The sequence below is a fragment of the Caretta caretta genome, chromosome 1, assembly GCF_965140235.1.
Source record: "Caretta caretta isolate rCarCar2 chromosome 1, rCarCar1.hap1, whole genome shotgun sequence".
Taxonomy (NCBI): domain Eukaryota; kingdom Metazoa; phylum Chordata; order Testudines; family Cheloniidae; genus Caretta; species Caretta caretta.
The window spans coordinates 173,008,885-173,035,326 of NC_134206.1; the positions used below are offsets into that span (position 1 = coordinate 173,008,885).

The window sequence follows — 26,442 nt, forward strand, 5'->3', positions numbered from 1 at the left end:
AAATCTACACGGTCTGCTGAATCAAAAGAAACATCTTCCCTCCACTTGCTTGTAGAATTTTTCTGTTTGAATTCACGCAGGCTCTTCCTCCTCCTTTGCTGAAGTCACTCAGCTAGGCAGCTAACTAGTTAATCAACCAACCAACAATCCTGTTACAAGAAAAATAAAAAGAGAGAGAATATAAAAATAAATAACTCTTTCCCCATCACCACATTTAAATAAGAGAAAAGTTGCTGAATCACACTCATTAAGAGAATTTAACAAAAACGGATTGGCTAATATCAAACATTCAAAGTGTAGAATTAAAATAAATATTTTCCCTTCCTATTTCCACTTTCTATAATTAACACTGCCTGGGCTCCTCTGTTGGAGGGTGTAGCAATATCAATAACCTGCTGCAAAATGTTTCCGAGTTAGGAGGAAACAGCCTGCTTTCTGTTCCTGTGGCTCAACTTCTCCGAACACACAAAGTGCAAATTGTCTTCTGTAAAGCAGCTGCCCTAACTATTTTCCCTCATGGCATCTGAGTCCAGCAACAGGGAACTTATTGGGCACACCCAAAACTATCACACCCAGTTCCAGAAACTTCTGAGTATGGAGAGCTAGTTGTGCCTTGCCTAGCATCAATGACCCAGACACAACTCATACCTACCCATCCCCCAATAGAGGTCTTCAGGAGATATCTCTCTATTAGACACATGGGTTATACACTCATGTGGGAGACATGGGTTCAAGTCCCTGCTCTGAATCAAGCAGAGTGAGGATTTGAATGTGGGTCTCCCAATTCCCAGGGATGCACCATAACCCTTGGGTTATGTGAGAGTGGGGTGAATCTCTGTCTCTCTCCCTTCAAAAAAACATCATAAAGTCTCCATTTTGGTCTGATGCAGACTGGGGAGTTTTTTTGAACTCTCAAAAATTTGCACAGGAGGGGAAAGCCATTTCCTGCCCATCTCTACTGTGCAGGTGAACACCAGTTCAAGCTCACTGTAGGATGCAGAACCCAGGCTTTAGGGCCTAGTCCTGAAGGCTTCACTCATGAATGAATTTTACCCTTAAGGGCTTCGTCCTGCCCAATGAACTCAATGGGAGATTTAAGTTATCTAATTCCACTGGGAGCCATTTAGGTCTCCTGGAGCATCCCAGAACTGGGAGGGCATAAAGGGGACTTTAAGCAAACTTAGCCCTCCCATTGCTATGAGTTCACTGCTTCAAGAGGCACAGACAAAACTCTCTCCCAGTGTTTGTTTTAAAAAAAAAAAAAAAGGGCAGTAAATTAGCACATTATTATGCAACAAGACAAGGAGCTTTAATACTTACACCACCTAGTAAGTCACCTGATTTGAATCCACCTCAGTTTAGACCAAACTGACCTCTGAAGATGGAGCTGGGGTCCATCACAGCATGTCAGATTCCCCAAAGGTAAACAATGAGGCAACAGAAGCAAACCAGAGCAAGAGTAGTGCTGCTCAATTTGTTTACAGTGTCAGCTCATCTATTCAATTTGTCACTCAAGAGTTCAGTTCACAATACAAATACATGTGAGACCATCAGTAGATCAGCGTAGGATTAATTCAGTCTAACACATCTGCCAGGCTATTATGTTATGTTGCAATCATCCCTTCTCCTTAGGCAAATGTGGGGCATTTTAGGTGATTTTTTATTTATTTGTTTTTGTTATTATGTGTAGTTAATGTCTTCGTATGGACACTTTGCAGTTAGTAGTTAAACATATTTAGGGTTCAGTGATGAACCTACTTTCATATATATGATGCAGGGGGTTAAGGGAGCATAAGAAGACAGAAGACCCCCTTACTCCTCTGCACTGGCTACTCACGTGAGCAGGTCAAGAGGCAATACAAAGGATGGAAACAAACAAGGATTTTTTTAGGTAATTTGTAAATGAGACATGTACCTTTAGAAAGGATTTTACTTCTGCTGTGTAATTTGATACACCAAAGATAATGGTATAAAAAACTCACCTCACTTGTGCGTTACTACCATCACAGAATGGTAATGGGAGGGAAATTTTAAACTCACTTCAATGATGTGGGCTTGAAATTTCCCAACAGAACTGAAGCTGGAACATAATATCTTTGATGCTGTTTCTTTAAAGCATCTGGGAAAGTGCTGTGAATTTGAAATGAGAGTTCCTTCTTTTTCTCCCACTAGCCAATCAGAGGTACAAGAAAAATAAAGCAGTAACAGAAGCAGTGAAGCACAGGGACAAAGGAAGCAGGTGGCCACAGTTCTTTGTTTTTGTTTGTTTTGTTTTTATTTGTTTTTTTTTAAATCAGCTCCATCTTTACTGAGTGTGAGGAGTTTGCATTAGTCACTGCTAGAGTTCAGCTGCCTTACATCTTATTTTCATGTAGCTGCTACATTTAATTCATCCGAAAAAATTGTATACCAATACATAATCTTGGGGAATTACATGTTTTTCTTAGAAAATATTTATAATTCACCATACCCAGAACACTCTAGGCTCGGTCGATCAATGTCCAGGCTAAAAATACTTTCTTTTCCTTTCTACCTCCTATCTTGTTGCCAGATATGGAAAATTAAGAGCAAATGCAGGCAGCATATCCATGGCTAGCATCACGGTTGCCTGAATTCCCTGCTCTGGCTTCTTTCTCTATGGCCTGCTAAATGCCACTCAGCCAGAAACGCCCCTGTAGCAGTTAGGTATATGGCAGGATCTAGGGACTGACACAACTCTAGGCTAGGCCTGACACTATTCAACTTTTTCATCAATGATATGGAAATAAATACAAAATTACTGATTATAAAATTTGAAGGTAATACAAAGATTGGCAGAGTGGTAAATAATGATGAGGAAAGGGTAGACCAGGCAGTCATACAGACTGATCTCACTCTGGACCCATTCAAACAAAATGTATTTTATTATAGCCAAATACAAAGTAATACATCTAGAAACAAGGAATGCAGGCTATTCCTAAAATAGAGGACTGTATCCTAGAAAGCAGTGACTCTGAAATGGATGTAGGTGTCATAATGGACAAACAAATTAACCCGAGCTCGTAGTGCAGTGCTGTGGCAAAAAGGGCTGGTGTTATTCTTGCATGTAAAAATAGGGTGTTAGAGCATAGGATTAGGGAGATGATTTTACCACTGTACGCAGCATTGGTGAGACTGATACTAGAATACTGCACCCAGCTCTATTCTCCACATTTTATGTTAAAAACTTGGAGAGGGTGCAGAAAAGAGCCACAAATATGAGTCAAGATCTGGAGAAAATGGATTACAGTGAGAGACTTCAAGAGCTCAATCTGTTTAGTTTATCAAAAAAGTTAGATTAAGAGATGACTTGATTACAATGTATAAAGTACCTCCAGAGGGAGAAAATACCAGGAACTAAAGGTCTCTTTAATCTAGGAAAGAAAGACATAACAAGAATGAATGACTAGAAGTTTAAGCCTGAAAAATATACAAAAGAAGTTAGGCACAAGTTTTTTTTAATAGTGGGGTTTGATTAACCATTGGACAGAACATAAGAACGGCCATACTGGGTCAGACCAAAGGTCCATCAAGCCCAGTATCCTGTCCTCTGATAGTGGCCAATGGGAGGTACCCCAAAGGGAATGAACAGACAGGTTATCAAGTGATCCATGCCCTGTCACCCAATCCCAGTTTCTGGCAAACAGAGGCTAGGGACACCATCTCTGCCCATCCTGGCTAATAGACACTGATGGACCTATCTTCCATGAATCTACCTAGCTCCCTTCTGAACCCCATTGAAACTACCAAGGGAGGTGGTGGATTCTTCATCAGAAACTTCTGATATTCTATTTTTTTCTATCAGCTCTGGAAAAAAAAATCCTCCAGGGGGTTGACAAGACCTTGTACATTTATTGAGCCTCATGTCTGCTTGGTTTTCTTCAGTATTTTTCAGGGACACACAGCCGATGCTCACAGCACTTAGCTAACAATTCTGGGTCTTTAGTCTTTCTGAAAACAAGTACTAAAGTTCCATGCCACTATCCCAGCATGTAACACTCATTAAAGGGACAGTATTTCCATATTTTAGACATAAAAACTATAATTACTTTCATAGAATTCTTGGAAAATATTTATTGAGTGTCAAACACATGATCTAAAATTGTACAATCAGTCACTGAGGTAACACCCAAATAAACTTGACACATTTATGAACTGCTAAGAACCTCTGGTATTTCAGGACTGGGAAAATACAAAGGATTGGGAAATACAGTGATATAAATTGTGTTTTTCATGCTACACAGTAAAATATTAAAACAATTTATTGAGGTTCTTCACCAAGAAAAAATATTTTTGACAGAAAATCTCTGTAGTATAAGTACTTCTTCCACTCTTAAAATGGGTTTTGGCCTTGGTTGTACTTGCTTATTCCTAAATCTCCATAATCATAAATCTTGATTGCTATAATTAACATACATTTATGCACTACTTAACACACCAGTAACAACACTTCATCTACTAATTTTGAACAAGCTTGTCTTTATAGGAACAAATATATCTAGAGTAACATGTAAATATGAACAAGTATTTTTCCCCCCATCGAATGTATTCCACTCCACTTCCTTTATTTTGGATAACATATATAAAACACTTTAAAAAAAAAAAGGTCACACACTTCCAGGTCTACCACCTTCCCAGTCCCTTCCTGGCTCGTAACACAGTTCAGTTGTTCTCCCTGACCCTTTCCACTCATCCTGCCCCAGAAGAAGCTGTTTTCTTTGTCTCCACCTCCACTCAGCCCCTCTAGCTACCCTTACTTCTGGCTGTCAGCTCAACACTGTTGTTTCTGATGTCACACAGTTATCCCTAGCTTTCCCAGTTCTCCAGTGGATAGGACATCTGACACTTCTAATTTCCCAAACAACATTTCTACTTGTCTTGGGTTTCTGGGCAATAGGATTTTTCCAGTTTGGAATTTTAAATCAGGGATGTAATTGAATTGGAATTAAATCAATAGGTTTTTTATAGAAATCAAAAGAATTTCTACAGAACTTGTTCTACAAACGTTTTCTAAAGAATGCAATACAAATGATACTCTTTAGGGTTTTTTAAACTGTACTTTAGACTTTAATAGAATTCTTTCTCAAATTCTATAGAAAAGTACACTCTATACTAAATTTTGTAGAATTTAGAAGATTTTTTACAGAATTCCTTTTAATTTCTATATATTCTGATTGTCATAATTGATTACAAAGATAATTCTGTATTTATTTACAAATATTACAAATTAGAACATTGTCAAGTGTTTGCCAAACTCAAGGAACAATCCTAGCACAGACATACATAGAAGATAATTATCCAACAAATATGTGTCTTTCCACCCTCTCCAACAGCTTGTCCACTGGAACAAAAGAAATTCATTTTGATGGATTCTTACCGTCATCACCAGTTTTTATGTTTGCTCTCCTCTAGAACAAACCCTCCAACCTCAAATGACCTCACTGAGACACCATCTATTCTATCAATAATCACTCCTCTCTCCAAAAACTCATTACAACTCCTTGTCTTTCACTAATGGTTCTGTTTGCCCTTCATCCAAGTTTTACTCTCTAAGGTCAGCTGCCTTTCAAGAACATGCACATCCCAAAGACTCTGCTGTCCTACAAAGAAAGATAAGGTTTCTATTGCAAATGGGTGATTTTTACTTATTTTAATCAGTCAGATCTCAGATTATTACCAAAACATGTAGTTTTTACAATATAGAGCAACCTATTAGCTTTCATTGTCACATTATCTGTATCCATTTTCAAAGGAAGTACTGAACCTATTATTTACCATTTTAATAATACTGAAAATTAAACATGTGTTGAATTGTTCTTATCTTGCTGTTAGTCTAACCTCCACCTTGATATCTACCTAAAAATCCTTTTATAAATGAAAATCCATAAATTCCGCAGTGATACAAATATAATTGTATTGTTGACAACAGCCTACAGACCAAGTCAGGAACTCCAACCTTGACTATCTGAGTAAATAAAATAAGGAAGCATTCTGAGAGTGTCATTGTTCTTTAATCCACTGTTATTATAGAGTGTAGGTTTCTTCATCCACACACTCTAGATTTTGAAGTTTATAACAACATCTGTTCGCTTAGAGAATATCTTAAATTAAACTTTCAGACTGTGTCAAACTTTCAGAATAGTTCTCATTATTTAATACTTCTTGATTTTTTCCTGTGTCTTTGACCTTTTCCACTTAATCTTATTTTATGCATGGTGTTATATAGAGTCCTATTCTCTCACCTTGTGTTTAATTATATCTCCTTTTGCTTAATTCTTTGATTTTTTTTCCAGAAAATGTTTCAGCCATTCCTATTATTCTCTGTAACCTGTTCAATGTAGATGTGTTTATAATAATACAAGGACTCAAGCTGCAAGAACCAAAGATTGTAGATATTGAAAACATGCAGGTAGGAGGGATGATGTTTGGGTGACATCAAACTAAAAAAACACAAAGTTCTTTCCCAAGTTACAGATGCTCAGGATCCTGCTTACTGATTTCAGCATTATAATATCTAAAGTCCTGTGGCAGAAAGGCTTTACATTAGGACTCCTAATGTTTTTAAAATAGTGAGAAATTTTTCATAAATCTCATGTAGACAAGGCTTTTTTTGTAGGGGACAAGGAACTACAGCTGCATTTACTCTTCCCACAAATGGAGCAGTGGGAGAGAAACTGTTGTGCTTGGATGACCTGGACTGGTTATTTCCTTTTCTCCATCTACCTTTGGGTACACAGCAATTAAAGGAAGACATGGTGTTTCTGATCCAAGACGGTTCCTCACTGAATCCCAAAGGGCTGGCACTCCCCGTAATGATGGTTGTAGAGACAATGGCCCTGATTAAAAGCCTATTGAAATCAAAGAAAGTCTTTCCACTGATTTCAAGGGACCTTTGGATCAGGTCCATTGATAAGATAGAATCCTATTTTTAGGGTGGGAGGCGTGGGGGCAGAATCTGCTTGTAGTCACAGCATCTGCCACCTTAGATGAATAAAACTGAAAGAATTTCTAAAATGTAATTTTTCAACATTTTTGCTTTTTATATTTTGCACTTCACTCAGCTGTGAAACTAAACTGGGAAATTTTAATTTCTGGTTCTCATGAACGAGTATAATAGTGATATGTTTGGTTTGCTTTGTAGCTATTTAGAGAAATATTTACATTTTAAAGTTTCTAATATTTCTATTAATAGTTTAATTTCTATTTTCCCTCACTAATATAACACCACTGAACACATCAAGTATTATACCCAACCCTGATTTAATTAATTTTGAGCATTATCTTTGTTCTTTTACTACATGCCACACACCTACAAAACTCCTTCTCTTAGAGGTATGAATCATTGGAAATGTTTAGAATTCAAGCAAACAAGAAGTTAAAAGTAGATCATAATTTAAATTATTTATTCTGATGTGAATTTTCTCCAAGAGAAAAGAACATTTTGTTTCACATAAAAGATCCATTTAAAAAAATACCTTTGAGAGTTTAGTTACAATTTTGGACTGCCTGGAAATAAAACTCTACACAGAGATCAAATCTTAAAACTTGTTTTTAAAACCTTGTCTGGAATGATGACACCTAACTGATCAGACTAATCAAACTTCCCTGTTCCTCTAGTCTAAGTCTCTCTAGTTGGAGTTTTGATAGCTGTAATTAAAAAAGCACTTAACACTGTAGTGTAGTAGTTAAATTCCAGCAGCAGCAGCAGCTTCAACTGCATACTGGTACCTTTGTGATAAAGTATCTTCGAAACATCCCATTAATAATGCAAAACGTTCTTTTGTAGAAGTTTCCATTTGAATTGACATTGTATTTTGAGCAGCCTTACCTCAAGAGGAGCTTCACATATGCTGCTACTTGAATATAGGAAACCTCTTCCATACAAAGTAATTGATACAGTTTTCTGAATAGCGTAAAGAAATGTCTCACTTGGTGATCTCTTAACTTAGTCCTAAATTGATCTGGTCCAATCTTATAACCGTGACTTAATTCAACACCATCTATCTGGAACGTTTCTGTCTGGAAAAGACCCAGGACTTAAAATGGATTAACCCTGAAGTGCTTTATGAAGGAAAGTAGTATCTGAATGTGCAATATAACAAGCATTATGGATTGGAAAGGAGAAGTGTGTGTTGTGGGGAGCGTGGTTTAAGTGTATGTGACAGATCCTTGTATATCCTTAGAATTTCTGATGCCTCAGTTCTGACTGGCCCTCTCAGCCCCTTCTACAGTCCTGCTCTGGGTGAAGGCCACACACTGCTTCATGCCCTTGAATGGCATGGTGCATTGGCTTTCATATTCACCTTTCTCGACCATCCCTGAAGACTAAGTTCCAGTTCTCATGAGAGAGTCCATGGAGCAGTTTTACTAGGTAACAGTCAATAACCCAATTCTGCATGAATATTTTAAAAATCAGGATATTACTTAGTCGCCTCTGTAAAAAAAAAACTTTAAAACCCATGCCTGAAAAAATGACGTGTAAGTGACATATTAGTCAACAAAAAGGGGTATTTATTCCTCTTCTGCAAATACAAACAAAATAAATACATAAATATGCCTTGATTAAAACAGAGGGCCAGACCTTGCAGTCTGGCTCAATTGCACAAGCCAGAGGTGATGATAGTACAGGTTGTGCCATTAGGGCATTAAAGCTCACCTTTGCTATCTCCTGACTCTAGAGTTACTATGTTCACAATAGAGCCTTTCACAGTGCCAAAGAGCTTGAAACTGGTATGATGATATGGTCACAGCATATACACAGAGAAGTTAGATTTAAAAAAAAAACATATACATCTCTTGCTGGCAGGTAGCAATGTAACATTATTTTATTTCTTAAACTTTAGAACGATTACACACCAGAACCCAAAAACACACAGAGAAAAAACAGGCTGCTCCTTAAGGTAGAAAAGCACAGCTTACCCCACCTTGCTTTAATGTGATTTTCCATTCTGACTCTGATTGCACACTTTCCTTGATAGCCTCCTGGCGTGCAAGCAAGACCAGGAAACATCCCTCAAACACAGTCTTCAAGTGATACTAAAAATTTGCACTTCCAGCGCAGTGGACATCAGGCAGGGGGGCAACACAGAAGCCTCTGCATTTCCTTTGTGTCACCAAAGGATCCCCTGTAGGCCAATATGGTATCTCTCAGACTTAGTCCTGTAGGATGCTACATTTCCTTTGTAGAAGGCCTTCTAATTAGAGCTTAAAGAGAGAACAGATTTCACAATTAGTTTTCATTCTTGTTTGGAAGAAAAACCCAATAGTTTTAAATTCTCCTCAAAAGAAAATTGTTTAAATGGATTTGTTGTGTTTCAATTTTGAAATATGTTTTATACTATAATATATAATACAAATAATAAATTCTAACTGAAAACATTTTGAAAGGAGAATATGAAAGTCTTCATTCCAAAAATGTCAAAATACAAAGTTTCGACATTGTCTGATTTTTTCTCCCTGAAATTAAATTTCAGCAAAATTGACACAATTTCATGAAACTTTTTCCTTTTGGCAGAACTGCATTTTCTGTTCCACTGAGGTTCTTCCAAATAGCTCTACTCATAATCTCTACATTACCTTTGCTTTTACAACACTAATCATCTGAGAGTATGCAACATGAGTATACTGATTGGTGCACTTGGCTGAAGTCAATAAATAGCCCTGCTCATATTTCTAGACATCCCTGAGCTATTCTTCCCATAAACCAGGTATCTCTAAGTAATCTGCATCTCTAGGATTTAAGACTATCCCTAAAAAATAAATTGGTTCATTTGAAAGTATCATTATTTTGTTTCTAATGATGCTTTCCCCTAATATAAATGCCAATTGTAAGGAAGATTACAAAACACATCAGTGATTACATGAACAAATTCTCTAAAACACACAAGGAGTTACTACCATTTTTGTGCGTGGGACTCCTCACACCAAGAAGTTAAAAGTATGGAAATTGCTAATGCTTTCAGCAAAGCTCAACTGGATTTTCCATTTGTCTGATCATGTATATCCTCAGCAGTAGTTTGGTTTGGTTTGAATATTAGTATGGTTTCAGTACATCATATTGTCATTTTTTGTGTGCATCAAGGGCACCTTTAAGGCAAACTGATGGATGGGTTCCATATAAAAACATACTGTCAATACTACTTTTTATTTTATGTCCTAATTTTAGGCAATTGACATTGTCAGAAAGCTGAAGTAGAGTAAACAACACTGACTGCTCTTGCCATTTTTAAATAATTTATTATCTGGATCCTGGAGGAACACTTTTCATTTTCTTAAGAGAATTTGTTACTCAAAGACTGTAAGTGGAATGAGATTCCACAGAGCGAGGAAAGATTTAATGCACCAGTATGGTAAGCTAACAAGGAGATAGCAGAACTTTGCTGCTTTATACGTTTTTTTTTCCTTTGCTGAAAGTAAATTGTAAAGATTTTTAATGTAAATGAAAGGGTTTGCTCTCTTTATATTAATCTGTTAGATACCCGGTGCTTTACAGAGAGCAGAAACACTAAAATTGTTTAAAAAGATATTAACCGACACTTACAAGCAAACCTACTAATGCCAAAAAAAAGGGCTCAATATATTTTTGGTGATAGATATGTTTTAATTAACCTTTTTCACTAAATTGCAAACATCTAGGCCAAAATTTTCAAAACCAGGAACTGAAGGTTAGTCTCTTAAATCCATATTCAAGCACCCAAATAAATGGCCAGACTGTCCTAATGCTAGATTATTTTTGGAAAACTTGGCTCTGTTGTCTTGCTGATGTTGATGAGACCCTCCTTTAAGTAGCAAGATATCTTTCACCTATCACTCTTGATTAACATTGGTACACTGCATGGTAAGCTTTCTTTTCTTTCATTTCTATCCACTTTACATTACAGCACATATACTTTCCTTCTATTTTATTCTAATTTTCATTTTGTTTCATCTTTTCTCTTTGCTGCCGCACCCAACCCCTAAATAAACCCAACAGAGACCAGTCTTATTAAGCATCATCCATTCTTAGGAAATTGCCCCCCAGAGTATGCCTATACTGCAGCTGGGATCAAGCCTCCCACACCAGGTAACAGACTCAAGCTAGCAGGGCTCGAGTTAGCGAGCTAAAAACAGCTTGGACCAAAGCTTGGGCTCTCAAGCCTTTGGGACCCCCTAAACTTGAAAACTCAAGCTCTGGCTTGAGCTGGAACATTCGCATTGCGCTTCTTAAGGCACTAGCTCAAGCTACACTAGCGCAAGTCTGTTTACTCAAGCTGGAAGGCTCGCTTCCATATGCTGTGTACACATACCCAAAGTGTCCCCAAATGGACTGAGTACAACTGGTTAGAAGATCAACTCAGTGAAACTCAGGGTTTTTTTGTTGGCTTGAGTGGTTGCTGAAGACAGTTTAATTAGATATTGAATCTAAAAAATAAAATGCCACACACTCAAATAAAAGAGAAAGGAGGAAGTGCTGTCAAAGAAGCTACAAACATTTTCAAACATAGGCCCTAATCCTGAAAATATTTACATACGTGCGTTGACTTTTATGGGAGTACTCACATGAGCAAGCATACTTATCTATAGTGTATAGGAATTGGATAGTACCTCTTTAAATATTCAAGCCCTCTAATGGCCTTACTGTCTTCTACACTGCAGAAGCCATCACAGGGCTCAGGCAAAGGAGCTGTTTAATTGTGGTACTGATATTGTCCTTACAGGGTCCTAGAGCATGGGCTCGAGATTGAGCCTGAACATTTACACCACAATTAAACAGCCCCACAAACCCAAGCCTCATGACCCCAAGTCAGTTGGCATGGGCCAGCCAGGGATTTTTAATTGCAGTGTAGACATACCCATAACTCAAGAGTCTGCAGGACTAGAGCCAAAGATTCCTATACTCAGTCTTTGCTTTTTCAAAGTACCTTCCTAAGATTCCACATCATCTTAATCCTCTCTCTAAATAGTAATTTAGTCTTTTCCTCTAACTCCTATTTTCATGTCTGTATCTCATTTCCCTGCACCAATAAGAGATAAAATTTAGTTTTTGACAAATTCCTTTAAGCAGTCTAGCATTTTCATAACTTAGTGGTGAACATCATAACAGTAAAATAAAATAAACAAATCAAAAATAATACTTTTCAGAAAATAAAAAAATGCTTACAACTTTGGCAATTTCATTCTCTATTTGATTCATTTTTTTTTTTTTTTTTTGTGACAGCCACAGCAAGTCTCAAAGAAAGTATTTGGCTCTTGCTAAATGCTAACTTGGTTAATGAGAATCTCCAATTTCTTTCTGTCAGTATTACAGCTATTTAGGGAGAGAAACCCTATTTGCTTATCTATGTCTTTGGCTCCTCAATGGACCATGGTGTCTTGGTATCTACAACACATGGTATTTGTTTCTGCTCCCTGATTGGATGCATACGTGCTGGAACTAGGCATGATACTGCACCCCACTACCCTCCCACACCTGGCTTGAAGTGGTTTCCATCATATACAGGGTTTACAATTTTGTTCAATGGCTCTCAGCACTCTCACTATAAAAATGGTTCCAGAACCCCTGATTGGATGTCAAACTGTTAAAAACAGGAGGGAAAACTAATATTTTAAGATGGCCACTTGCACAATTCTGATGTGAAGCCACCTGAATAAATATTCATGAGACTTCCACTTTCCACTACCATTCTTGTAAAGAAATCCAAACTTTTACACATATTTGAGGGAAATAATTTTAAAATATTCCAAAATACCACAGAGTGAATGGGTTTTTTTTGTTTTGTTTTTTTTTTAATTAGGGTTCATGGATAATTTGTTTGTGTTTTCAAACAAGTTCTAGCAATAATTATGCAATTTAATATTTCTGGTGGATGAGTTTGTATTTCTTATTTAAATAACTTCAGAAAATTACACACAAACACTCACCCTCCAATATGTTAAAACTGTCCGGCAGTTTCACATGCAGTAAGTTAAAGACAAGTATGGGAAGTTCATTATCCACTTTTCTTTTCCCTAAAGAGACAATATGGCAAAGGAAGCTGCAAGATGCACATAAAACAAATGTGAAAGAGATAAAAGTATGGAACAAGCCGCATTGTTAAGGCACAGTGCTTTAGAGGATCTTGAACATTGACTGTTTTGCCTTCTGGGCAGCCCAGGGAAGACAAAGTAAAACAAAAAAAGTTCAGGAAAAGATACAGTATTTTGAAGGTCAAAATGTCTCTCTAAAGCTTACAAATAGCTTTAGTATAAAATTGTACTCCTCCTGTACATGGAGAACATGACCTTTTGAGCCACTTCAGAATGTTTGCTCTGTGCGGCAGGACGGAGGAAGATTCATTACTAGGTAATGAACATATACCTTTTCATTCCACTTAGAGCATTCAGGTGTGAGTGGAAGCAGGGAAAGTCAGAAACCTTATGCTTCAAGGTCTACCACAGCAAATCTATATTCTCACGTTACAGTAGAAAGGGAAATGTTGCTCAAATTGGGTTCAACTCAAAATACAAATCATAGTCTGTCCTGCTAGTTTAATGATATTTTTTAAAATCTATATTTGATCCTAAATTGAAGTCTCCTACTTCCCATGTTTGTAAGACCTAGGCGTGTCATGGGAACAGCGTATACACTTGGGGACAAGTAAACCCCACACTAATCTGAGTTTGACTTGCTCTTCCTTGCTATACACTCCTATTCCACATACAATAAAGTATGTTGAGTTTTTGAAGATTAAAAAATAAATTGATAACATTAAATAATGCAAGAATATTGCCTAAAACAAATAGTTTTCTCTATGATTCAACATTTCTCCCAGCTTTTTCAGTATAACTCTAATGCATATGTATCCTATACTTAAGACATTGAGGGATTTTAAAGCATGTAAGAAAGAGGGCAATATTTCCAGGGTTTTTTATCCAGAAAATGATCACTTACTGGGCCATGTCCATTAACAACCATACTTTCAAGGTCTATTTATAAGCCTAGTCACTGATTTAGTCTTTGCCAATGCCCAGCTGTGCTTAATTTGTAATGAAAGAGGTGCCAGGGCTCAAGCAATTTTAAAAAAAAATCATAACTGATGCAGCAAGCCCAGAGATGCCAGGGCTATGAACTGCCAAGCCTAGAGGTGTCAGGACTCAGCCCTGGCAAGCCCTGGCACAAATGAAGCACTAATGCCCAGTAAATCATGGATTGAATGCCTGTGCACAAATGTGCTAGGCCTTGATGTTCTGTCACTCTAATCTAAAGCTTGGTTGGCGCAATTTTTTTCAGATCAAAATTTTTCTCCATATTTCTGGTTGTTAACAGCTATTCATCAGATCTCCACACATTACCATGATAGACAAAAGCAGAAATTGAGTCCTTGGAATTTGTAAAGCAGTAAGACCAGGGAGAAGGGGATGGTGATGGGGATACCTGTTAAGGAAATACCAGATATATCCATTGTTAAAGAAACATAACCTTTTATTTTATTTATGGTAACATCATTCCATTGCAGGAGGCAGAGCTCCTTGTTTTGTGCATGCCTGTTATAATCAGATTAGACAGCTGTGCACTTAAGAAGGAGTGTAGATAACTGAGTTAACTATAACAGGGTCATGATCCTGATGTCAATTCATTGTACTGAAAATTCTCCCAATTATCTGAAATTATTCAGTGCCCCCCATTACAGTCAGCTAATTGAGGTTGTACTCTAGTTTCTGTGTAATCTTCATTAATTAAAGAGGTCAGTTTTGTTCACTACAACGACAGAGGCTCTGTTGACTGGATATAACACTGTATAAGAGCTGTGGAAGAGAAAGAGTTCTTATAGAAGCAAACATGGACATAAATATCCAAGGCCAAGATTCAGAATGATCACAAAAATACCTCAATTGTAGATGAGGAAGGTATATATAATTCTGCCTTTAAAAGGTACACATTATTAATTATTATTATTATTATTATTGTGTTCTATGTTGCTAAAGAATTGATTGTTCTGTTTTCTTCAGCCCAGTATTTAGCTCCACTATAACTGAACAAGACATGAGACCCTTTGCAGCATCTTCACACAATACAAAACAGATCACTTTCACAAATGATATGGTATTCCAATCACACCTGAGAGACATGAAAACTCAGAAGACAGCCCCAAGCACTGAATGAAAAGGAAGCTGTGCTACAGAGGAATGTGATGCAGTTGCTTTTTGAAAAACCCCAGAGGCCTAAACTTGATTTATGCCATCATGCTAGAAATTCTCTCGGTGATGCACTATTTCCCTGACATGGCTTCCAGACTGCAACTGGTCATGAGTAACAGTTTCTACAGGCAAGTATCTTCGATGAAAATGGACGAGTCAATGGCCCACAGAGACAGATGAAAAACAAGGGATTCAAGAGGAGCAGCTGCAGAAAGTCCATCTTAATATCAAGTTTGAAAGTACCATTACCAAATACCAGGTAAATAATACAAATCTGTCAGCATTACTGCAGATAATAAAAATGTATTTAACTGATAGGCTGTAGCTAATCACCTTCTTCAGGATGCCGCATACCAGGTTTTCATACCATGTGGGTAGCAATGCACAAATCACTGAACTTAGCTGCCACTTAGTTTTGTATTTTTGTCTTTTGAACAATATTCTGAGTTAGTGTGGGAATGTTCACATACTGCAGTATATGCTGGTACCTAATTACACATTTTTATTATTCATATCATACTAATGGCCAAAGGCCACAACTGAGATCAAGATCCCATTATGCTTGGGCTAGATTGTATTATACCAGGGATTGGCAACCTTTGGCCCGTGGCCCACGAGAGTAAGCTCCGGCGGGCCGGGCCAGTTTGTTTACCTACCGTGTCCGCAGGTTCGGCCAATTGCAGTTCCCACTGGGCGCGATTCACCACTCCAGGCCAATGGGGGGCTGCGGGAAGTATGCTGCATGCCAAAGGTTGCCAATCCCTGTATTACACACATGCACGCACGCACGCACGCACAGAGTAAGGTCACTTTTTCAAAGAGTTTATAGTCTGTATAGCCAAAGCAGGTAAAGAACGGGAGAAAGGAAGTATTACTGTCCTCAGTTTACAGATGGGGAACTGAGACACAGTGATTTGCAAAAGGTCATAGGGGAAGTCCGTGAGAGAGCTAGGAGGTAAACTCAGATCTCTTAAGTCCCAGTCCAGCATCTTAACCACAAGACCAGCCTTCCTCTCTACATATATGCCTGTAATAACTAGGTCTGAGTAGAGCTAGTTGAAAAAAAAAAGGGGGGGGATCACAACATGTTTCCCCCCTCCTCTTTTTTTTAAATGTTCAACCAGCTCTATAGTTGGTCAAAAAATAGGATGATTCATTCAGAAATAATTCCCATTTTACTTTATTGAAACATCAAAATTGAGAGAATTCCAACCATTTAATCAGAAAGAAAAGAATCAAGTCAATGGTTTAACTATTAAACTAGATCCTTAATGCAGTGTATCTCTATCTTCCTCTCATCCCAACACATGGAGTTGTAGGCAAGGGCCACTCTAGCTATAGATGAACTAGCCAGCTGCCTAGGGCAGCAGATTTCTGGGCAGTTGCCTAGGATGGATGATTTGGACCAGCCACCCTTCCACCATGATGAAAGGACAGCCGGGCCAAATTAGTCATCCTAGGCCTATTGGGAGAAGGCAGCGAATCCATAGAACACTGAAGTTTTGCCGGGGGGGGGGGGGGCAAGGGGGGCGCAGATTGCCTTGAGTGGCCTGATACAAAGCCCATTAAGGTCAATAAGGGTCTTTTCATTGACTTCAATGGACTTTGGGTCTGGCCTATAAAGATCTGTGCAAAACATTGTGGGACCAAAAAAAAAAAATGAAACAAAAATAACTAAGTAACTTTTAACGTTTCACATGATGTACCACAACACAGAATTCATTTTTATCAGCACAGATTCACATATATTTGATTTAAACAAAAAATCACTGCAGCCAGAAAATAGAAATTTTTGAAAAATATAATATGATTTTTTTCTAACAAGCAACACTAAAATTCATTCTTGGAGGGCAATTTACAAACTTTTTGTATAGCACTAGGGAAATTTTCACATGCTAAAACAAAAATTTTCCACAATTCTAATTATATCAAGTACAGTAAGTAACAGTAATTGACATTGAACTACTGGAGTGCACATATACAAAACTGAATGACTTGTATAAAATGCGGGGGAGACAAATTTCTGCAAGCAGCTATCGCTACTGTGTGTGTGACTCCTGTGTTTACATTCACAAATGAGCATTTAAGGTATAACTGCCCATTTGAATGCTTACTGCAAGTGCCCATTTGCTTGCCAAAATGTGGAATTTCCACATGTGATTTACCTCGCTATGTATGAAAATTTGATTTTTTTTCTTACATTGGCTTATGCAATACCTATAAATTGAATTTACTGTATTTTTAATGGTGCTCTAAGTTGTTGGATATCTAGAATTACTGTATGTGAATGGTTAGCATGTATGACCAACTACTTTATCTTCCCTTATCTGGCAATCTCCCAATATTATCATTTCAATATCTCCCTTTTGTGAAAACAAGGGTTTTTTTTAAGTTTTGCTGGAAATGACTAGGGATTTAACTGAATGTTGTCCTAGTTTTACTCTTGAAGTACCACAGCTATTTTTCATTTGACTTTAGCTTCTCTTTTCTTGAATACCTTTGGGGAAATGATAAAGAGCTAGCTTCCAGTACCTAACGAAGGACAGAATTTGATGAATGTAAAAGAGCAAGTCCAAATAGGTGGTATGCACTAAGAACTTTGCATGGAGTCTAAAAAATAGAGGTTAGTGTACTTTTTGGTTTTGGAGGAACAGCCGTGTTAGTCTGTATTCACAAAAAGAAAAGGAGTACTTGTGGCACCTTAGAGACTAATCAATTTATTTGAGCATGAGCTTTCGTGAGCTGTAGCTCACGAAAGCTCATGCTCAAATAAATTGGTTAGTCTCTAAGGTGCCACAAGTACTCCTTTACTCCTTTTCTTTTTGGTTTTGCTTTTTAATGGCCTCCTGTGAAAACATGAGATGAAAATTGATATTTAATCTTTGGAACAATTTCCACAACATAATATCACCATATTGTTTTTATTAGGACACAAACTGCAATATAAGGGAGTTTACAGCGGGAGAGCGGGGGTGGTGGTGAACAGAATGAGAAAAAATAAATATGAAATATGTCATTTAAAATTTTTTAAAGCTATTAGTTCATTTATTTAACATCATGGTTCTAGTGAGCCATGAAAGGTATCTTTAGAATAAAGAAAGAAAGAGCCTTCTTAAACCTGTGAAACTCCTTCCTGCCACCTAAAAATGTTGTTGAGGACTTTACCGTCTCACATTTACTGTAGCTCTACATCCATGACAGAATACATTTCCACTCATACACACCTGAACAATCACAGGCAGAGACCTGCATTCCAACTTCACCCACAGCAGATGATACTGCTGACAGCTAGTCAGCTTTGATATCTTTCCTTTAACACTTATCATTGTGGAGACCTTCTTTACTGGAAGAACCATTTTGTATTTTTATTTTCTACTGGCCTCCTTTTCTCACTCAGGCTATCCCTTTCTTCTCCTTCTCCTCCATTCTTTTCTCCCTTTTGATTTTCCCATACCCTCTATTTCTCCCTATTTGGTCTCTTTTCTTCCCTATTTCTCTCCCTCACTTCCTGATTTGATTTCACTAGCCATTTTTACCATTGCACCTCTTCAGCAGAAGAGCATCAGGAGGCAGTCTGTGCCCTCCCTAATCCCTCCAGTCACTGCATATTTGCACAGAGACCAAGCTAGATCATGAACTACTGGCAAATATGTTGTTGCATATTACATCAACGGATAATGACGAGTAGATTTATCCATGGTGGAACTGGTATTTAGCCAATGAGATTTGTGAAAAGGAGGAAGCACTAAGGCTCAGTGGCCATCAACTTGTTTCCAAACCTTGGTAACAGATAAAATTGGATCAAGATTATGAGCAAACTGTGTTTGAGATTTTAATATAAATTTGGTTAAAAGTGTTCCCTCAGTGCTTCCAAACTATGGATAGGTCACTCTAAGGGAGACCTTGCATGCTCAGCCTCATTTGACCAGTGACACCACTCTGCCTGCAGGACAGGGGTGCAAAAATCCAAAGAAGGGCTCACAGTTAGTGTTAAGATGCCACCAGACTCTTTGTTATTTTTGTGGATACAGACTAACACAGCTACCCCCGATAGCTTCTTTCCTTGCTTCTGTCTCTGATTGGTCACCCTGTGACTGGGAGAGGGGAGTCAGTGTGACAGCTGGTGAGATCAGCACCAGTTAGAGGACACTATGTATATAGATGTATGCACACTCAGGAAGCTTTGTCTTCACTGCCCCAAATGGTGTTTTACCTCAGGCTAAATTATGAGTGCTAGCAATCTCACTGTGAAATCTAGTGGAGACAAGGCATTGAAGTTTTACTGCTATCAAATTAGGTGAGGTACACTACAGGCAGGTGATATAGAGTTGAACTTGCCTAGCTACCTTGCAATAAAAACTAGAGATGCCTTGTTTCCACTAGGATATTACATGAGGATAACTACACGTGAGCCAGCTGTTTAAAAAAAAAAACCTACCTTTTTTTGCTGGAGAAGCACTCCCTTAGCTAGGAGGCAGAAACTAGGGGGCACAAAAGTGCTTCTTTTAAAGCCACCGCCCTGACTTCTCATCCTTCCCCAAACTTTTAATTATTTGCTCTCCCAGAACAGACAGGCAGCTCAGAGTTGCTAGAGGGGATCTTGCCTTCTTTGCTTCTAGTTTGGATTCTTCCAGTGAGTGGGGAATGAGGAGAAAAGGGAAGCCAACAGTATATCTCCTTGTTTAAGTCTGGGCTTTGAACCTTTTCCAGGCCCAGCTGTCCCAGACAATGTCCCAGGACTGTATCTAAAGCAGTTACTCAGTGGACACTCTCCCCTATTCCTTGACAGCTGCTTCTCTCAGTTTAGCTTGAACAATTAAATGAACTCCTAAGGACCTTGATATGATTAATTCAAATGGCTTCTCTTCACCAGTAGGTATTTGATATTGTTTTGAGTACAGATGTGAAAGTAAGCCAGTATGGTATGGCACACCTGACCAGCTTCCCCAGGCTGGCAATTTAAAGGGCCCGGGGCTCCCTACAGCTGCTGGAGCCCCAGGCCCTTTAAATCGCCTCCCGAGCCCCACTGCCGGAGCCCTGAGGTAGCGGTGGCATGGCTCCGGAGGTAATTTAAAGGGCCCGGGGCTCAGGCAGCCGGGTGTGGGCAGCAATTTAAAGGGCCTGGAGCTCCGCTGCAGTAGCATGTCTGGAGCCCCGGGCTCTTTAAATTGCCCCTGAGCCCCAGGGCTCCCAGCCGCCTCTGCAGTTGGGAGCTCTGGGGGTGATTTCAAGGAGCTGGTACTCCCAGCCGCAGCCAGATCCCCGGGGCCTTTAAATCTTTAAAGGCCCCGCCTCTTCCGGTTGAGGCCACGCTCCCGCTCAGGACTCCGGCATACCGGTAAGTTCTTTAAGTTACTTTCACCCCTGTTGGTGTAACAACTGAGTGGAAAGGCATTGGGATCCCTGGCCAACAGGAGGCATTGGCAGTATAGACCCTGCCTATGCCTTGCTGCTATGGAGGTCCAAAAAACAGTTCAAGAGGTGCACAAAGGAGCTGGATAGGGAGAAAGCATCAGGCCCATATGGCTGAGATCCATTCAAAATTTACTATTTGGAGACACACTGAATTTAGGCAGGTGAAATTCAAATTAGCGAACATAGGCAAAACACAACATTACGAATTTACAACCTCAGAAGCAACATATTGTAAAATGTTCACACTAGCAACTGAAAGGAAAAACTGCTGGATCTTGTCTAAAAGTCTGCATAGAAACATTAAATGTTAATAGATGCAGACAAGTTGCTTTTGTAGAGTCAGGCTTTGCAACCTTTTCACATCAAAATCTAGATTGCATTCTGCTCTTCCTATCATAATTATAGCATCGATGTTTGACTTTTATAGTAATTTTTCATAATTTATTCTCATGCCTTCCTGCTGCTGCTAATTTATTTGCTAACTTCCCCCTTTCCCTTAAAAAAAATCACTTTTAAGAATAAAATTACACCATCCCATACATTTTGCTCATTTGATTGCTATCATTTTGAAAATGCTGTAGCATGCAGGACGAATCAGAATTCACTTAATAGCTGCATTTGTTCCTTTCAGCACTTCTAAACTGATAATGCCTAGAAAGCAAGTATTTTGGTATAGTGGATTGGAATATTTAGGTGACCTTCAACTGAAAACTTCAAAATGGAGCTCCGTGGTAGTAATAAGCACTTCAGCATACCAGACACACATAATTATATATTTTATTTATTCAAGTACTCCTGTATTTTTAATAAGCTGACAATATTTCCAATTTATAAAGCCAAGAAGAGAGAATCCCTAAACAATCTTCAGCATGTTATTTGTAGATTTCCAGCTGTTTCTCTCCTCACCATGGGAATTTTGTTTACCAACATATTCACATGCATTTTAAATAGGCTGTGTTTAAAAATAAGGTCATATTTGTTGATGAGGCATCAAAAAGAACAAAATGAACATGAGAGAGAGAGAGAGAGAGGACACTGCTAGTGTTCATAAAGTAAATCAACAGCTAACACTTCATCTACAATTGTAATAAAAAAAGAGACCCAGTTACACCACCATTCTCCCATGACACAGATAAAACACAGTTAAAAGCTGAAGCATAAAGGAAAGCTCACTGTTTTGCTGTGACTTGGTTAAACCATGGACAATCTGTACTGAAATCCTTCACTGGTTTCTGCTGGTATGTGAAGGTTTCAGAGGACATTCGGTACACACATCACATCACACTATAGCCAGCACCAGCCCCCAAAGCTGTGAAATTTCACATGGAAAGTTAAGCAGCTTTAAGAATCTACCATATATATGTGGGGGTCAAATTGGGAAGAAATAAAACTTGGTACGTTCCTATACTCCATTCATAAAACAAGCTCCACCCACCTGGGATGCCAAAAGGAGACTCTGCTCACCAGTAGATCTTAATAATATGATTGTCCACCTCCTTTTTTAGATGCTTTGGTCAGCAGTGAAATTGGGCACTGTCATAAATAAAAAGGAAGGGTAAACCCCTTTGAAATCCCTCCTGGCCAGGGGAAAGCTCCTCTCACCTGTAAAGGGTTAAGAAGCTAAAGGTAACCTCGTTGCCACCTGACCAAAATGACCAATGAGGAGACAATATACTTTCAAAAGCTGGGAGGAGGGAGAGAAACAAAGGGTCTGTGGGTCTGTATATATTCTGCCTTTGTCAGGGATAGACCAGGAATGGAGTCTTAGAACTTTTAGTAAGTAATCTAGCTAGGTACGTGTTAGATTATGATTTCTTTAAATGGCTGAGAAAAGAACTGTGCTGAATAGAATAACTATTTCTGTCTGTGTATCTTTTTTGTAACTTAAGGTTTTGCCTAGAGGGGTTCTCTATGTTTTGAATTAATTACCCTGTAAGGTATCTACCATCCTGATTTTATAGGGGGGATTTCTTTATTTCTATTTACTTCTATTTTTATTAAAAGTCTTCTTGTAAGAAAACTGAATGCTTTTTCATTGTTCTCAGATCCAAGGGTTTGGGTCTGTAGTCACCTATGCAAATTGGTGAGGCTTTTTATCCAACATTTCCCAGGAAAGGGGGGGGGTGCAAGTGTTGGGAGGATTGTTCATTGTTCTTAAGATCCAAGGGTCTGGGTCTGTAGTCACCTAGGCAAATTGGTGAGGCTTTTTACCAAACCTTGTCCAGGAAGTGGGGTGCAAGGTTTTGGGGAGTATTTTGGGGGGAAAGACACGTCCAAACAGCTCTTCCCCAGTAACCAGTATTAGTTTGGTGGTGGTAGCGGCCAATCCAAGGACAACGGGTGGAATATTTTGTACCTTGGGGAAGTTTTGACCTAAGCTGGTAAAGATAAGCTTAGGAGGTTTTTCATGCAGGTCCCCACATCTGTACCCTAGAGTTCAGAGTGGGGGAAGAACCTTGACAGGCACAATGGTGAAATTTAAATGCTCATCACTGGATTTCAGAGTTTAGCAGTCCTTTTAAAGAAAATGTGGGCAGATCACACTTCTCACACAGCTATTGTTTCAGGCTGTCTGTATCTATTTATATTCAACCCACATTTTCAGGAGTTTCTACAGAACCATAAAGAGCTCTATCAGTTTAAAACAGTAGCAAATAGGACTCTGAATTCCATCAGATTTGACAGACCACCATGAACCAGCACAATTCAACTGCTTCTGCAAAGTGATCTGTATGTTTAACTTCCATTAACTTATTTTTATTATTAATCTTCTTAATGGATGCTAAGCGTGCAAATCACAATATGGTATCAACCCTTTATTTATGCCATATTTTATTTATGGCAGGTAGTGGAGAAGGCGGTGGCTCTATTTTCACAGATTGTGTCATCTCATTATTTACCTGTTAAAAAAAGAAATATGTAACATACCTTACAATTTAAATACTCAATCTCAAATTGACATACATCTATATACATTGATCCTTATGCCTGGATATGAATATATATGTACATTATTCATACTGTAGTAAGCTAGTGCTCAGAACTGCAAAATGTGAACTAAAATCTGCAGAGGCAACATAGTCCAATGGATAGAGCATTGAAATGGAATATTTTTTCTACCTTGTGGATTCATGATAGGCAGAGAGACAGCAAACTCAGATTCATTCTTAGACTGTGGAAAAGGAGACACTTGACAAATGTATCTTACAGCTGAATTGAAAATGGGATTACTTGTGGCATTAGGTGTTACTTAAATTAAGTAAGAATGGTGCTTCAGAGCAGGGACCATCTATCACTCTGTTATTATAATGCCTAATACAATGAGGCCCAGATCTCAGCTGGCCCCTACATGCTACCATAATACATATAAATAATAAGAAGAACAACAATAGCAGCAACATCTGGACCTCAGACTGTTAAATCTTTGGGGCAAGAATTGGGGTTCTCCTGTTTTTGTATAACACCTAACACAACAGTGTCCTGACCAAGGACTTTGGTAAACTAGCAACGACAGTAATGCTAATAGAAATGCAATAGTCAAATGTCCATAATGCCAGCAGACGTGTCAGGATTATAAAACTGAAAATTGAGACTGGGACACATGGTACACTGGAAACCCAAGGAGGACAAACTATAATCATTGTGACAGAAGAGAAATAGTAACTGAAAGCCACTTGCTACTTCACTGTACAAAATACAAATTAGTGAAAGAAAGATAATTCAAGCTATCATAACTACACCAGTATTCTTAAAGCAATACAACTCCTTTCCTCTTCATCACCAACACCACCCACATACCCCTCCTGTAGATGCAGCTAAATCAGTATAAAGGTGCATTATACTGGTATAGCTATTCCAATACGGGCAGGGGAATAAGCTATACCAGTATAATGCACCTTTATACCTATATGACTGAACTAACACAAGGGCTTGTACCGATATAACTATTTCAGTGAGAAAGCACACACCTAACTGACATAGTTATACCAGTAGAAAAACTGTGTTTAGAGCTGGTCTTAAGGTGGGAGTGCAGCTGTGATTTACATCCCTTTTCACTGCCAGAGTAGTGTAAAGGGGCCTTACTGTAAATGAGAATCAGACCCTCAAATTCTTTAGTTTCCCATAAAAATCAGTGTCAAATAGGAAGAAAATAGCCTTGGTTTTGAATTAAAGGACATTGACAATTTTTTCGGAGAGAGAAACTGGTTTAATTATATGTTACTGCATCTTTCCCTCTATTTGCATAATTCTCACGGATAAGACTAGAAAGATAAACATCTTTTCTGACAGGTTCGTATAACAACAAAGTATAGCAATACACTGACATTCTCAACATTTATTTATTTGCATTTTTACTTACTATTTCCCTCTATTCTTCCCATCTTTCAAGCAAGCTTGATAGGAATGGTGACTAAAGCTCTTGTCATTCTTGTTTAAGATGCAAGATCTGTTGTAGCATGCAATATGTGTTAATATAAGAGCAGAAGAGAAGGCATGCATTGTAATGATCTGAAGCAAGACTCTAATGCTGTTGGCTGTTTGAAATAACAAGCAATACTTGTTCAAACAAAGGGCCAGGTTCCAATACCCATACTTGTCTTGGGTAGCATCTTATGCCATGAATGTTTCAACTGACTTCAGTGGAACTGGTTGTGGAGTAAGGTACTATTTAATAAGAGGAAGATCATAAGTCTCTGGACCAAAGTGGGTCTACATTGTTGGCAAAGCTACTCTGGAGTATCTAATTAGCTTCTAAAAGCCAAGTTCAGCTCTGGGGTCAAAAGGGGACGCTTCCATTAACTTTAATAGGAGTGGCACCTGCTTGTGATAGTGCTGAATTTGATCCTGTTTCTTAACTCTGACTCCTCAGTTAGGCTAAGGTTGTAACTTTACACTCTGCCCCTAGTAATGGATGAGATAGAATAAATCGCAACTCATCATCACAGTTCCTCCCGTTTTACCATCTAATTGTATGGATGGAGGGTAATTTATTTAATCTCTTTTTCTGAAACACCTGCATCCACCCCCGCACCCCCCGGTGATCGAGCGCCTCCCACTTTCTCTCCCTTTGCTTGTAGAGGGGAGTAGCAACTGAGCTGTCTCTACCCTCATGACTGGAATCAATCTGCACATGGCCAAGCAGCAGAGTAAGGGGCAAGGGGCTTTACTCCCGTTTGGCAGAGCAAAAGCTGTGAGAAGATAGCCGACAAGAATGAGAGGCTCCTGGTCGATTGGTGTAGCTCACAGGCAACACACCACCCCCTGTCCCAACTGTAAGCATACCATGTTGCAGTGCACTGAAATATTTTGTGCTAAGAACTCACCTATACTAGATACTGTCATTCTTAAGGCTTGTTGCTGTCTCTCTTCATTACAGCCACTAAACTGGTGATGCAAGTAAGGCTATAGCCTTGGCATAAAACAAAGAAAAGGATTTAAACTTTGATTAAAACACACAGAAATCCAAATTGCTTCCCTACAGAAAATTCCCTAAGCATGTCTTGAGGAATTCCATTGAGCATGCAAATATAGGTGCTTCTAGGAGAAGCCAGAGAAAACAACCTGCCTATTTCTTACCTACCTGGCCAAGCCTGCCTGTGCCTTTGGCTGCCCTGTCACATGCCCTTTCTAGAAGTGCTGTCTGCAAGTACATAAAATGGGATACTTCCCTCACAGCTTTGAAGGCTTTGTCAAAGTCACAGTTCTTCCTGGTGAGTTTGATCTTCTCAGGCACAAGCAAAAGAGAGGGTGATCATAGTGGTGGCTCTTATAAGCTGCTTCATAGACCACAAACTGAGCTCTGTCTCCAGAATAATGAGAGAGGACTCCACCTGCTCTCTTCCGGCTGAAGAG

At 38.7% G+C, this 26,442-nt stretch overlaps 1 long non-coding RNA gene across 3 annotated transcripts; it reads right to left on the bottom strand.

The window, feature by feature from the left end:
• Positions 1 to 26,442, bottom strand: LOC125644407 (uncharacterized). Of its 3 annotated transcripts, XR_012666440.1 has the most exons (4): positions 24,950 to 25,032; positions 8,938 to 9,222; positions 3,351 to 3,392; positions 1 to 149 (listed from the first exon to the last, which is right to left on the bottom strand). It is a non-coding gene; the product is annotated as an uncharacterized LOC125644407 (long non-coding RNA). The 3 variants fall into 3 exon arrangements; XR_012666439.1 differs by lacking the exons at positions 3,351 to 3,392; positions 24,950 to 25,032 and adding an exon at positions 26,171 to 26,442; XR_007358994.2 differs by lacking the exon at positions 3,351 to 3,392.